The following is a 15,887-nucleotide window of genomic DNA, read 5'->3' as shown; positions in this document are numbered from 1 at the left end:
CGCCAGCAGGTCCCGACGAGGAGGGATGTTGCAGAAGGCCGCGGCAGCGCCAGCAGGCAGGACGATAGTTCACAAGGTAGGGCTACGGCAGCGCCAGTAGTCCGTCAAGGCTGAGTTCTCTCGGTGTCTCTCGACTCCAGGATACAACTGCCGTCCTGCTCCGGAGCTGCCCTAGTTATAGGTCTGGCGCCCTTTGATGTCCGGACCCTCGCACTTGGAGGTCGGAGGGTCCGGGATGAAGGTGTCCAGACACCCAGCAGGGGGTGGAGCCAGCACCTGGGGGAGCTGGAGGCGATCGGCACCTGGCGGGGGAGAGCCCTTGACGCTTCGTTCTCCCATTGACCTGCCAAGTGGTCCGCTCACCTCCTGGGTGGATGGTGGTGCCGGGATGTCGGGGCCGGCCAGGCCCAGGGTTAGGGTCGGGTGGAGGCCACGCGGCCTCGTGGCGCAGGGCCCAAGATGGCGGCTTGATCCGGCCGGGGGAGCCGGTGGTGGCTCGGTCCCGTGATACATGGAGGTCCGGGGGCAGGAGTTCCGTCGGGAGACGGGGTGCGGGTGATTCTTGTGGGTCACGCCTGGCGGGCCGGGGCTTGGGCCCTGTCATGCGGGGAGGGAGCAAGCCCTTCGTGTGGCCTGTCCAACATGCCCCAAAGAACCTGGTGATTCATGTTATTGCGGGTACATAAGGATACATATATGTCATGTTCAATGAAGGTGACAGAGTACCGATTGCATATACATCGCATCTCTCTATACAATGCGGAAATGCATTTTGCACCTACTGAAAAATTTTGAGAGCTGTACAGACTGCTGTTGTGAGAGAGCATACCCTGACTCAAAGGAAACACATCATTTTTGTGGCCCCGGTATCATCCTTAGAGGAGGTTATCAGAGGAAGTGTTCCAAATTCTAAAGCTCTACATTCGAAATGTATACAATGGGCATACACCCTCACTGCGACAGATATAGACTACAGATTTGATGCTACCTTACAGACACAAGCATTTCTCCAGTACGAGCAAGAATATCCTCTGTCTAATTTAATTATGCCTCTAAAACACTATGAATACATCTTATACACTAATGGTTCTGCTCACCTGCTGTTGGGAGAAAACCCCAATATTCAGTTGCGTGCGCAGTCGTGAAAGGCCGTATGCACGATGGAATCTTCCATCCTGAAAAATCTACATGCAGTCACTAGGTGATTTCACAGCACAGCTGGCAGAACTTGAAGCTCTAGTACTGGCACTACGGAATATGGATGCTGGATTCCCCACACTTATAGTGTGTGATTCATATTACTGCAAGCAGTCGTATAATTAGTATCTTCATTATACGAGTTCAGGGACTCAAAAGGCTGCACAGTGAAGCACAAGTTGCTTTGGGAACAGGTAGCGAAGCTGAACGAATGCTTTCCACAGGCTCATGTCATACATACATTAAGTCATCAACATATTGGCATACATGTTGCAGGGAATTCACTGGCTAATGAAGCCGTAAAGTGACGGTTCGCAATGACATGTTGGCTGCAATAACCTGTTCAAGTATGAGAAAAGACAGACATCATAGTGGCAGTCAATGCTGCACGCAATGACACACACCTGCCAAAAGGCTTTCAACTCAAGTACTTCTTTTTTTTTTTTTTTTTAAATATCTTTATTAAGATTTTAATCCCCCATTAACCATGAGAGATCAGTGCAGGTACATAATATCATGCAGCAAGCAAATATCCACAAAATATTATGTCTTATAAGGCAGATAGCAAATCTTAAGAAACAAAAAGTGTACATATAACACAAAGAGAAAAAGAAAGAGCGGGGAGCAAAGAAAGATAAAAAAAAATAAAAAACAACACTCCTACAGAGGATTAAAGGAAAACCCAATTTACCCTTCTTAACAACCATCATTATCTTGCTAAACATAATAAGTAAAATTATAATGATTCCTTCCATTTTATTAAAGGTGCCCAAATGTTTTTGCCCAATAATTTCGCTTTTTTACCCTTCCTTTCATAAATTGCACTTTCTATTGTATATATGGAGAGTAAACGAGCTAGCCATTGTTGAAATGTAGGAGGAAGGGGATCTAACCAGGCAGAGGCAATGTTTATCCTTAAAACCGCCATAGCAACAAAAATAAATTGATAAGTAGTCTTATCTTGGTTTGAAGAGCTTAATCCTAACAAAATAATTTCATGGGTTAATGCTATTTTTACCCCAAGTATATGATCTAAATATTCCATAATTGAATCCAACAATGCCTGCAGCCGCGGACAGGAAGCAAACATATGCACCAAATCTGCTTCCAATCCCCCACACCGTGGGCATACAATCCCTGTAGAGCCGCCCCATTGTGCTATTTTGGCCGGGGTATAATATAAAGAGAAAACAGTTTTAAAATGTTGTGCCTGAAGCCCAGCCAAAAATAGAGCTGACTGACCCAGCTTTAAAGATTTCACAACTGTTCCGGGGGTAGCCCCAACACGCTCAGCCCACTTACCCTCATGTTTAAGTAAATCATCTTGTTTCAAATTAATCAATTCTGCATAAATTAACTTAAGTTCTTCTACAAGCTAAATGCACAAAACACACCATATGTTCAGATTCCAGGATTGGGGGACAGAGAAATGCCACATAGTGATCACAGGCTGGGGTTAATTCTGTCTGCACATGAGGGTCTGTGTTCTGTACCTGCAGAGGTGGCTGCTACAATTTCACTGAGGCAGCGACGCTATTGGTGGCCAGGTCTTAACAAACAGACCAAGGACTTTGTCCTCAGATATGACATCTGTCAGCGGATGAAGGGTTCCACTGTGGCGCTTCCACCCCAGACACCTCTTTTGATTTCAAGCAAACTTCTGGCTTGTGTTTATTTGGACCACTGCAGCTCCCTATCCTCAGACGGGGCTCACAAATACATTTTAGTAGCAGTCGATTCCTGTGGGTATGATCAAAGCACTTGGCTGATCCCAGAACTGTTGTAAAGGATCTGCGAGTCTTTGTCAGGACATAGGCACTCTACATTCTAATCAGAGTCCGGCGTTTAGCTCTCAGGCTCACAAAGAGGCCATGGGAAGTTTGGGTGTGACCCTGCATTTCTTGTCTCCATACCATCTCAAGAGAAACGCATTTGTGGAGAAAAAACAGTACTTTTTTAACAGCAAGGGTATCAGGTTCCGGTTGCAGTTTGGTCCATCACCTATATGGGGTTCAGAGGGCTTTGAACATCATGCCAAGAAAGTCCCTGGGTGATCGGACTCCTTATGAGATCCTGTTTGGGGTTAAGATGTGGGTCTCAGACCTCGGTAATGCTTGCACAGTGGTGGGAGAAACACAGTCTGACATCAATGAACGTTTGGCTGTTTTACAGGAATTGAATTATTTCCGGGATTAACAAAGTAGCATCCACATAAAACGCACCACCACTGGAGAAGTGAAGGTTGTTCCGGCAAGATCCAGCTGTATCCCAAAGATCAGGGATCTGGTCCAAGAAAAGACAGTGGACAAGAAAGAGTTTGGGTTATCTTACAGAGTGCCTGTCCTGGTTGTTGAAGGTACACAAACTGCACTTATCTCGGCCCTTGCTAGAAGATTAGAGAAAAGGTTTGTCTCTATTGATCTGATCAAATCACATTATGTGGCTGATTCACAAGAATAAGTCACGTGGACTCCTGGGAAGCTAACAATATCCTCTCACTGCTAGACAGGAGGTTCAGATGGAAGCTTTAAGTACAAATGTATCCTGTTCTCTTCAACAGGAGACAACAATGAACAACCATTAAGTATGCCTTCTACCTGTTTCAAAAACAATGACTACTGTGCAGTCTACAAGTATAGAAACACAGTTTTTAATTTGGAATCCTGAGACGAACATGGTCTACATCAATATACCACAGATTGAGTCTTTATCTAATTTGAACCATCCTACTGAGCAGCTTAAGATAGATCCGATGGCATATGGATACTTCATCGACTTTGATGACTTCTCCTCCGATGTTTTGGAGGTTTCACTGCCCCCACCACCCTTGCCTTTCGAACTGAAGGTGTGTGTCTTCTATGGTTGGAAGAAAATACCATACTTTGTTTCTCCCTGGCTACACCTTTGGATTACAATTGCATTACTTTTCCTAGTACTTTGGACTGGTTTTGTGCCTATGTTCTTCCTTCTCTTAAATGGACACTTAGTCCCAAAATGCTCGGCAGTTCACACTGTGAATTTGGTGCTGAAACCACACACATCATCACACCGTGAACAAAGAGACTTGGGGCCCGATTCACAGAACTAACTTAAGACAAAATCCTATACTTACTACCATTTTGGTATTCACAGAAGGCACTTACTCATTTTGGTATTCACAGAAGGCACTTACTCACTTCGGTATTCACAGAAGTTAGGAGTCCTAACTTTAGGACTCCTAAATGCCTTCTGTGAATACCGAAAGTCTTAAAATTAGGATATTTCTCAGTTTAGGAGTCCTAAAGTTAGGACTCCTAACTTTACTACTACTAAACTGAGATAAATCCTAATTTTAAGACTTTCGGTATTCACAGAAGGCATTTAGGAGTCCTAAAGTTAGGAGTCCTAACTATACTACTACTAAACTGAGAAAAATCCTAATTTTAAGACTTTCGGTATTCACAGAAGGCATTTAGGAGTCCTAAAGTTAGGACTCCTAGGGCCCGATTCACAGAACTAACTTAAGACAAAATCCTAAACCTACTACCATTTTCGTATTCACAGAAGGCACTTACTCAATTTGGTATTCACAGAAGATACTTACTCACTTCGGTATTCACAGAAGTTAGGAGTCCTAACTTTAGGACTCCTAAATGCCTTCTGTGAATACCGAAAGTCTTAAAATTAGGATTTTTCTCAGTTTAGGAGTCCTAAAGTTAGGACTCCTAACTTTACTACTACTAAACTGAGAAAACTCCCAATTTTGAGGCTTTCGGTATTCACAGAAGGCATTTAGGAGTCCTAAAGTTAGGAGTCTTAACTTTACTACTACTAAATTGAGAAAAATCCTAATTTTAAGACTTTCGGTATTCACAGAAAGCATTTAGGAGTCCTAAGGTTAGGAGTCCTAACTATACTACTACTAAACTGAGAAAAATCCTAATTTTAAGACTTTCGGTATTCACAGAAGGCATTTAGGAGTCCTAAACTTAGGACTCGTAACTTCTGTGAATACCGAAATGACTAAGTGCCTTCTGTGAATACCATAATGAGTAAGTGCCTTCTGTGAATACCAAAATGGTAGTAAGTTTAGGATTTTGTCTTAAGTTAGTTCTGTGAATCGGGCCCCTAATTTCTGTGAATACCGAAATGAGTAAGTGCCTTCTTTGAATACCAAAATGAGTAAGTGCCTTCTGTGAATACCAAAATGGTAGTAAGTTTAGGATTTTGTCTTAAGTTAGTTCTGTGAATCGGGCCCTTGGTCCTGGAGAACATTTCAGCTGTTTCAATATGGGATGGGATTGTATGTGACAGGGTATGGTTGGATGTTTATGGTCCCCCGGACCTTTTGCAAATTCCACATTTGTTTAAAATTTCATTGAATTACATTACAACCCTTAGCACCATTTTTGACGATTGGGACATTAATACTGTATATGAAATGTTAGAAGATCTAGAACATGCAACTGTATTTTCTTCTGATGATTTTTATGACAGTACAGCTAATTTAGTGAGATGTTCTGTTTTCAACATTACTATCATCATTTCCCTACAGAATTTGACATCTGGCAGCAAACAACACCATATGATGAAAACACTATTGATACTATGCTGAGTAAGAGTAGACATAACCCATCGGATCCTAATTGGAAGAGATGGTTAGTGTGGCCACTAGACACTAACAATTGTCAGGATAGATTGCTAGGTAACATCAAGGGATTCACAGCCAACAGGCCTGATATGCGATATCTACTAAGTGAACATTTGGGGTTGGTAATAACTTACAGTGTTGGGAAGTTGTGCCTTGATTGGCTAAAGACCTTGACACTGTCTCAGGTAAAACAGCACTTGTCCCTTTTATCTGATGACCTGGAATTCTATTAGGTCTTCAGAAACCACGTCAAAGGCGCTTCCTTTATGTCTATAACGAGATATGGATATTAACTCAACAAGAAGCTGCTGAAAGACTGTGTGAGATTGACAGGGCCAATTTAGAACAAGCTTTTGCAGTAGTGGACAACGGTATGACTACCTTTTCATCTTGACTTGATTCTTTGGGTAACAGTCTCATCTACAATATATGTGTTTCAGCAAGACTTGCCTGCATTACCAAATGGGCAGTCACAACTGAGGTCAGTTCTATTGTTGAGCTGGATACTACAGACATTACGTTCTGGCCATGTGCTGTGCCGACACATCAACATCACTGACCTGTTCTCACCATACCACCTTTAGAAGAACAGATAGATATGCCACGTACATATGTGAAATACACATTGTAACACATTGAAAGGCTTGAGAAATTACTTTTTACCTTTGCTGAGAAAGCATCCTCAGATTGGATAATCCATGGGTACATTACACTACCAATTTCGAATTTCTACTTTCAGTACTGTCTACAACACCATCAAGTGGGCAGATATGAAGTGTTAGGTAAAGGGTTTATACATGAACATTGGGAGCTTCCTTTCACTTTCTGGAGTCGAAATAAGGATAGTAAAGTCTTTCTCAGCAGCTCAGACTGCAAAAATACTTTAAGTGGGTCCCTAGTCTGCCAGGATATTTTGTTGCAAGGGGAATATAATTCATCTGTAGCAAACCTGTCTTACTACTTGAAAGGGTCTCCAGCGACCATGATATGTGTGACTTTCAGATTACTCTCAAATGGGAGTTACCTGATGTTGAACACAGGGCTGTTGTGGGATGAAGCCAGGAGTCACCTATGTGATGACTGTATCTTCCATTGTAACATCTTGCACACAATTTCTGTTTCCGCCTACCTGTGTAGTTACGGAGTCTATGCTGTCGCCTTGAATTAATCTTACTAACAGGTGATCTGAAGCCTTGAACAAACTGAAAGCCTTATTAGTACAAAAAGATTTGGCCTTAACGTCAGCCAAGGAGAGGTTTGATGTTCAGATGGCACGTTCATCTTTGGAGACACAGACGCTTTGCCGTACTGACTTCATCCTTTTGGGGAGCTGGTTCATTGTATTTTTTAACATGTCTAGTATGACTGGAATTGCAGGGTTTTTCAGGAGCATTGACTCTGGCTTTGTCAGCCCCTTCCAGATGGTGTTTGGAGTTATTCCATCATTAATCCACTCCATCCTCTGAAGCATCTTTGGAGGTCTTCTGCTGGTCCTGCTCGTAGTTGCAGAGATATTAGTTTTATTATTTTTGCTCCATAATGGATGTCCTGGTTTGAGATCAAATGGAGCCGGCAATGCATCCTGTCCTATTGTGCCGTGAACGCATGATGCGTTTTTTGGCATACTGTTCCGAGAGAACTGGACGAGCATTGGCTCCTGTCTTTCTGGCCTGAATGACTTTGTTACATACAGCCTTAGTTCCGCTGCCTCTTGTCCACTTACGAGTGCTCCCTGGACTTGTGCTTGGGGTCACAATTGTTTGACGATGCGGAAATACACGCACTAGTGGACCCGCTGAAGGCCCAACTTTACAGCAGTTTTTTGCGGATACCTCTGCTCCAGGCCGCATTCCCAATGAGCTTCCATGGGTTGCCTCCACACCTAGTGGTTTGGATCTAGTCTCAGTTTCACCATACATTGATTGGCTGTATTTGCTCCCTCAGCGGTTGCTGTAGGGGGTGTTGTGGGAACATATTTGCGCTTTCAATTTGCTCTGAGGTGTGCCTCTGGGAACATCGTCTGCAGACGCTGGGAACAGCAATGTTTTGTCTACCACTCAGAACATGTAAACATCTGGCTCTCTGTGTGGTGGGAACTTTTATTTTACTTGTTTTTAAACTTCCAAATTTGTTTTAATTTGCCTTCCATTTTCACTGTTTTTATATATATTTATTTATATATATTTACTTTTGCCTTTCTTTATGCTTTCGCCTCCCAAATAGCATGAGTGCCTGATTTTCATAAAATTTTAAGGCGATTTTATCATACAAACTTGAAGCATTTTATTTCATATATCCTGATGTATTCTTCGTGATGGGATTCAATCTCTTTAGATAGCTTCTTAGCCAATGTACATCCCCAAGTAGGACAGACCTTCTTACACTTCTCCCCAAGAAGGATGGACCTTCTTACACTTCTCCCCAAGCAGACTGGACCTTCTTACACTTCTTTCCAAGTAGAGTGGACCTACTTGCACTTCTCTCCAAGTAGGGCAGACCTTCTTACAATTCTCCTCAAGTAGGGTGGACCTTCTTACATATCTGTCCAAGTAAGGTTGACCTTCTTACACATCTCCCTAAGTAGGGTGGCCCTTCTTACACTTTTCCCCAAGTAGGGTGGGCCTTTTTACACTTCTCTCCAAGTAGGACAGACCTTCTTACACTTCTTCTCAAGTAAGGCAGACCTTCTTACACTTGTCGCCAAGTACAGTGGGCCTTCTTACACTTCTCCCCAAGTAGGGTGGACCTTCCTACACTTGTTCCTAAGTAGGGTGGGCCTTCTTACACGTGTCCCCCAAGTTAGGCAGACCTTCTTACACTTGTCACCAAGTAGGGCAGAACTTCTTGCACTTTTCCCCAAGTATGATGGACCTTCATACACTTCTCTCCAAGTAGGGTGGACCTGATTTCACTTCTCCCCAAGTAGGGTGCACCATCTTACACTTCTCCCCAAGTAGGGTGGACCTTCCTACACTTGTTCCCAAGTTGAGCGGACCTTCTAACACTTGTCCCCAAGAGGGGCAGACCTTCTTACACTTCTCCCCAAGTAGGGTGGACCTTCCTACACTTGTTCCTAAGTTGAGCGGACCTTCTAACACTTGTCCCCAAGAGGGGCAGACCTTCTTACACTTCTCCCCAAGTAGGGCGGACCTTCATAAACTGTTTCCCAAGTAGGGAGGACCTTCTTGTACCTTTCTCCAAGTACAATAGGCCTTCTTACACTTCTCCCCAAGTATGATGGACCTTCTTACACTTCTTAAGTAGATTAGACCTTTTTTCACTTCTTCTCAATGATGTGGATGATAATGACAGCAATTTATAGTTCACAGCTATTCCAAGGAGCGTCCTGGCATGAGAAGCATAGGTCAGAAATGAACAGCCGAGATAGTCTTGCACAAAAAGCCAGGTTTGAAGTTTTTTCTTAAATATTGCAGCATTGCTCACAGCAATCAACTCAAGGGGTAGCAGATTCCATGCAACTGAGCTCAGATGCGTGCGGGACCTCCCACCCATTCTTCCATGCTGAATTTTGGGAATCGCTGCCAAAAGTGTGCTGGCAGATCTCAGCTTTCTGGAAAGTTTATAGAATTCAAATCTGGCTGTGAGGTAAGAAGCCCCAGATTGATATAGGGCACCATGCACTAGTATGAAAGCCTTATATTGAAATCTCTTCCTAATAGGCAGCCAGTAAAGGGTCCGTAAGCAGGGTGCAATCCGTGTTCTCACTGGTACATTTAACAAAAGGCGGACAGACATATTTTTGACCATTTGAAGTCTGTCCAGTAGATATTCCAGGAGCCCAGAGTTGAAGGGGCCTTATTTATGAAGGCTTGCTTCACTTTTACACCACCGTTGCATCACTTTTTGTGACACAGCGGTAGAGTAAATAATGCGCGAAAGATACAAAGTGACTTATCTAAGCAGATGCATCACTTTGTAATTGCCTGCGCTACTTTATACCTGCGTCAGGTATAATGTATGCAGGCTAGGCGTTTCCATGTGAAAAAGCCACCTAGAAGTGGCGCAGTGAAATCTAACAGATTTCACTGCGCAACTTGTAGGAGGCTACTGCGTCACAACCTTACGTCTGCCTCACAGAAGGCATAAGGGTGACACAGTGCAATGGGAATAGGCCTCCCCAATGCATTGCTGGAGTTGCATCATGCTTACGACACAACTCCAGAAATGCATGGGTTGTGCGCCGACAGATATGTCAGGATTCCTGGTGTATCTGTCATTCCTTGCGACATGGTACACCGTACAATAAACACAGAGCATCCATTGTGTCACATGGAGGGTGCACTGAAAAATATTGCATTGCTGCTTTCATGCAACGATGCAACACTTTTCATAAATGAGGCCCAAGGCGTTGCCGTAGTTTATTTTGTAAGTTATCTGAGACTGATTGACCAATTTGTTAGCTGAAAAGGACAGCAAAGGAAGACATTTCTTTATGGATTGCATGATGTCGAAACAGGTCCCTATTAAAGCTCTGACTTGGGGCTTAAAGGACAGGTTGTTGTCAAATTGTATCCCCAGATTTTTAACTGTGCCACTCTGGTGTCCTGGAGAGAGGCTAGTCAGGCCAGAAAGTCTTCTGGATGTCTGGAGTGATGTTACCAAAGAAGACAATTTCCATTTTCTTCTCATTGCATTTGAGCTGGGAGGATTCTAGCCTGTGGAAGACAGCTGTTAAACAGGTTTTCACGTATGTGCCCGTTAGCTCCTCTCCCCTGCCCCATAAGAACATTAGTTGTGCATCATCTGCATAGGAGATCACTTTGGCTCCCAGGTCTTCTGCTAGTTGAGCCAGAGGGGTAAGGTAAATGTTAAAGAGGATGAGGCTTTGGGCAGAGCCCTGGGGGACTCCCACAGACAAATTGCAAGGAGTGGCAGAACATAGGGGGAGCCAAACCTGTTGGCTCCTATTAGACAGAAAAGATGCTGGCCAGTCCAAGGCAAATCCTGCTACCCCAATGGTCTGGAGACGCTCCAGCAGCATGGCATGGGAAATGATGTCACATGCTGCAGATAGATCTAACATGATCAATACAGCATTTCCCCCAGTATCAAGAAAGCCTTTGATATGTTCTGAGACCTCTACTAACGCCATCTCAGTACTATAATGGGGTCTGAAGCCTGACTGGCTTGAGCGTAGCAGATTGTTGACTTCTAGATGGTTGGAGATCTGTTTGTTCACATGTTTTTCTAGTATTTTGGATAAATCAGGCAGCACGTAGACTGTCCTATAATTAGCTGGGACAGTAGGATCCCCCAATGATTTTTTCACAAGTGATAACTTCTTTATCTGCTTCCAAGATCTGGAAACCTTGGCAGTCTCTAATGTAGCAATTAGTAGTGAATTAGCAACAGGTTTGAAAATAGCAGCTCCTGCCACCAGTAAATTAGGGGGGCACGTATCTGTTGGAGAGCCAATTTCTTCTCAAGTAGGGCAAACCTTCTTACACTTCTTCCCAAGTAGTAAGGACCCCTTCACTTCTCAAGTAGGGTGGACCTTCTTACACTTCTCCCCAAGTAGGGCACATCTTCTTACACTTCTTCCCAAGTTGTAAGGACCCCTTCACTTCTCAAGTAGGGTGAACCTTCTTACACTTCTCCCCAAGTAGGGCAAACCTTCTTACACTTCTTCCCAAGTTGTAAGGACCCCTTCACTTCTCAAGTAGGGTGGACCTTCTTACACTTCTCCCCAAGTAGGGCAGACCTTCTTACACTTCTTCCCAAGTAGGGCAGACCCCCTAACACTTCTCAAGTAGGGTGGATCTTCTTACACTTCTTCTCAAGTAGGGCAAACCTTCTTTCACTTTTCCCCAAGTAGAGTAGATCTTCTTACACTTCTTCTCAAGTAGGGTGGACCTTCTTTCACTTCTCCCCAAGTAGAGTTGATCTTCTTACACTTCTTCTCAAGTAGGGTAGACCTTCTTTCACTTTTCCCCAAGTAGAGTGGATCTTCTTACACTTCTCCTCAAGTAGGGTGGATCCCCTTACACTTCACAAGTAGGCCGGACCTTCTTACACTTCTCCTCAAGTAGGGTGAACCTTCTTACACTTCTCAAGCAGGGTGGACCTTCTAACACTTCTTCTCAATTCGCATAGACCTTCTTACACGTCTTCTCAATTAAGGTGGACTTTCTTACACTTCTCAAGTAGGGTGAACCTTCTTACAGTTCTTCTCAAATAGGGCAGACCTTCTTACACATTCTTCATAAGTAGGATGGACCTTCTTACACCTCTCATGTAGAGTGGACTGTCTTACACTTTTTAAGTAGCGTGGACCTTCTTACACTTCTTCTGAAGTAGGGTGAACCTTCTAACACTTCTTCTCATGTAGCGTGGACCTTCTTACAGTTCCTCTCAAGTAGCATAGACCTTCTTACTCTTCTTCTCAAGTAGCTTGGACCTTCTCAAACTTCTTCTCTAGTAAGAAGGTCCTTCTTACACCTAAGTCTATCTAGGTGTGTAGCTGTGTGACTCTAAAGTGCTTTGAGGCTGTTTCCGAATCTGCTGATTGGAATCTCCCCCTGCCTGCTGGACTGTACATCTTACTGCATTTCATTGATCTATTTCACTCCAGTGGTCAGCATCCATTGTAAACAGCCTGTGGTCTGCCCTGTGGGAGCCAGCCAGGTGCTGACACTGTCCTTTTAGACAAGCATTGTAAAGGCTTCTGCTTGCAGCAGGGAGTCCCTGCTTACCATTCAGATATCTGGGTAGATTCTTACTGGACCCAGATCTCCAAGGGAATGTGATTTCTTAACATTCTACAAGTGCTCTTCTGAGGGTCGCGCCAACCTCCTGAATAATTCTGCTTCCATCCTCTCTCACTCTCCTTTCACGTAGAACTTTAGTGCTTCCTTGGTCAGGAAGCTGGCACCTCTAGTTCACCAGCTGTGGCAGGGATCTTTGGACTGATACCATTGCTCACTAGTACAGAGAGTGCCCGGGAAGAAGGAGGTCTGGGTGCAGTGACACAAAGAGTGGCCAGAGGAGCAATGGATTAGCAGCTAGCTTTAGAACATAGCCGTGCACGTAGTAATGGCACAGTTAGGGGCAGGGAGGAAAGAGATCAAGAGAATCATTAATGACACTGTGGCATGAAGCAGAGAGCTCTGATGGGTTAACACTGGCACAGAGGATGGCATGGAGCAGATAACTCTGAGGATTTAGTATTGGCACTGAGGGTGCAATGGAGCACAGAGCTTTGAGGGTTTATTATTGGCACAGACGGTGAAATGGAGCAGAGAGCTTTGAGGGTTTAGTATTGGCACAGATGGTGAAATGGAGCACAGAGCTTTGAGGTTTTAGTATTGACACAAACCATGCAAAGGTGCAAAGAGCTGTGAGGATAAAATGTTAGCACAGGGGGCATAAAACACACTCTGTGGATTTAACGCTGGCACAGATAGTGGCATGGAGCTGAGAGATCTCGCGTGTAGCACCTCCACAGAGGGTGCATAATCAGAGAGGTTTGAGGACTGTTCACTGGCACCAAGTATGGCATGGAACAGACGGCCCACTGCAAGGGGAGCACAGAGCTCTGAGGATCGATTGCTTGTTCAGAAAGTGGCACGAAGGGGGCCGCTCTGAGCAGGCAGCACTGAGCCCAGTAATGAGAAACTCATCCAGCTGGAAAGAGGCATTGGAGGGAGACACTTTATCACCAACAGGCTCCTCTGACACCTGCAAGGACACCGGCTTCTCTGCCTCTCTCTTCTCTCTCTCTCCCTTCTCCTCTATCTCTCTTTTTCACTCTCTCACTCCTGCTCTCTTCCCCTACCCCTCTCTCGGCCCCTCTCTTCCTTTCTCTCTCCACCTCTCTGTCTCTCCCTCCTTTTTCCCTTCGTCTCTCTCTTCTCTCTCTCCCTCCCTTCTCCTTCTCTCTTCCTCTCTCTCTCACTTGCCCTCTCTCTATATATATATGTCTATTTCTCTATCTCCCTCCCTTTCAGTCACATTTTCTGTCTCCTTCCCAGCCTCTTTTGTTCTTCTCTCCCTTCCCCCTCTCTCTGTCTTTCTCCCTCTCCTCCCTCTCCTCCTTATCTGCCTCCCACTATCCGCTCTATCCCTCACCACTCTCTGTATTTCGACATCTCTTTCTCTCTAACTGTATCTCTTGTACTCATCTCTCTCTCCCTCTTCTTCCCCTCTCTCCTTCCCTCTTTCCCCTTCTGCCTGCCTTGCTCCCTTTTTCAATGTCTCCCTCCCTCCATATTCTCTCCCCTCCCCATATCCCCCCAGCTGCTCAGCATTCACCCATATCTGCAACTTCCCCCCTCTCTGTGCCTGCCCCTTCTCTGCTTCCACGAACACAAGAAGGCTCCTGAAGGAATAATTTCAAAACAATCTCATAGATTATTTCTGGTTGGTATCAAAGGAATCCAGCCCTCACTTTAATTAGAGAAGAAACAAATATATCAATCCCCAAACAACATGCAGCGTGTTAACAAAGTGTCCTCACTGTGGAACAGCATAAAGGTAGAAAAACATTCATTATGTTTCCCAGTTTTCCCAGTACTAAAACAGTGAGAATTATAGGGTCATAATATAGGCAAAGCACTGATTTATGGCCACATATGTATATGCAAGAGTTCATCTGTTTGTGGCGTTTTCAGTGGGGCATCCTCTCAGCCATATAATGCCCATTAAATAGTCCTTGCATTCCTTATAATGAACAAATTATAATTAATTAAGAAGAAACAGGATGATGTGGACGATTTGTCGATGTTTCGGTCTCCAAGTTCAAAGTGTACCTGAGGCCATCTTCAGGACCAAGTGTAAAAAAAACACCAATTGTCAATCCTACCTTTTTATCCACATGTTGTAGGGGTCTGAAATGAATACCAAAATACCTCCACCTAGAGTTATGCACCGTGTTACGGGTAAGTGAGAGAAACCTCTATTTATGGAATGAGACTTGTATACAGGGGGAACAAACACCTGGGTGCTCGCTTTTTTGTTTCTCAAAGTTTTATAATTATATAGCGCAGCTTATCACCCGTGAGGGTATCCAAGCGCTGTCCATGGGCACGGGGAGAATAAATGATTTGCCCAGAATCACAGGATGTTGCACAGACACCGAGACTCAAACCTGGATCTCCAGCTCTCGAGTAGGCACCTCTGGCCGCTACACCACATTCTCTCCTGTCAGAAACACACACATAAACACACACAACACCTGATCATTCCATCTCTCTCTCAAACACAAACACACACACATGTACAAAGACACTTGTTATTTTGTTTACACATGCTTGTTCTCTTTCATACAACAACTTGCTCTAGGGGGGCGCTGGAGTTTGGAATAATATAATTTATTACTCCAACTCCAGTGCGTGCAACAGTAGGGAAGGTGTTGGATTGAAAATCCAACAAATCCAATACCTTCTACCCCCCACAGCAAGTCGTTTTAACGACTTGCATTGTAATGGCATGCGATGTAACAACGCGCCATTGAAACGACTTGCATTGTAAAGGCATCACGATGAAATGCCTGCGTTGTAATGGATGTTTTCCAATAAAACACACTACCTCCCTGTCTTACAGACGTGCATCCTCTCTTACGGACACACACACATCTTCACTCTCCCTGACTCTTACATGCACTCACATTTGCTGTATATCACACATACACAGACACACAACCTTGTTCTGCACCTTCATCACATACGTTGCTCTCCCTCTACAACATAAATACTTGAGCATTCATTCAGAATTTGGCTGATGGGATACTCTGTCACAAACATGTGACAGATACCCTGTCCACCTCATTAAAAGCGCTGAAGGCTATACTTCTCTGGTTATGCCTTGGGAGGAAAACTTGTCACCTTTGTGATAGAATAATCTGTCCACCAAACTCTAAATCTTGCCTTGAGTCTATTCCCGCTCTCCCCTATACACTTTCACCCTTTTTCTTGCTATCTCACACACAGGCTTACGATTGTGTCACATTCCCCATAAGCACCCTTAATATATCTTTGTATAGACACAGACACACATACACACATCCTGTTCTTCCTCTTTACCTCTCTGTTGTGCACCCTTG

This window comes from Triturus cristatus, chromosome 7, assembly GCF_964204655.1.
Source record: "Triturus cristatus chromosome 7, aTriCri1.1, whole genome shotgun sequence".
Classification (NCBI taxonomy): Eukaryota; Metazoa; Chordata; class Amphibia; order Caudata; family Salamandridae; genus Triturus; species Triturus cristatus.
Note: the sequence above shows the minus strand (reverse complement) of the source record.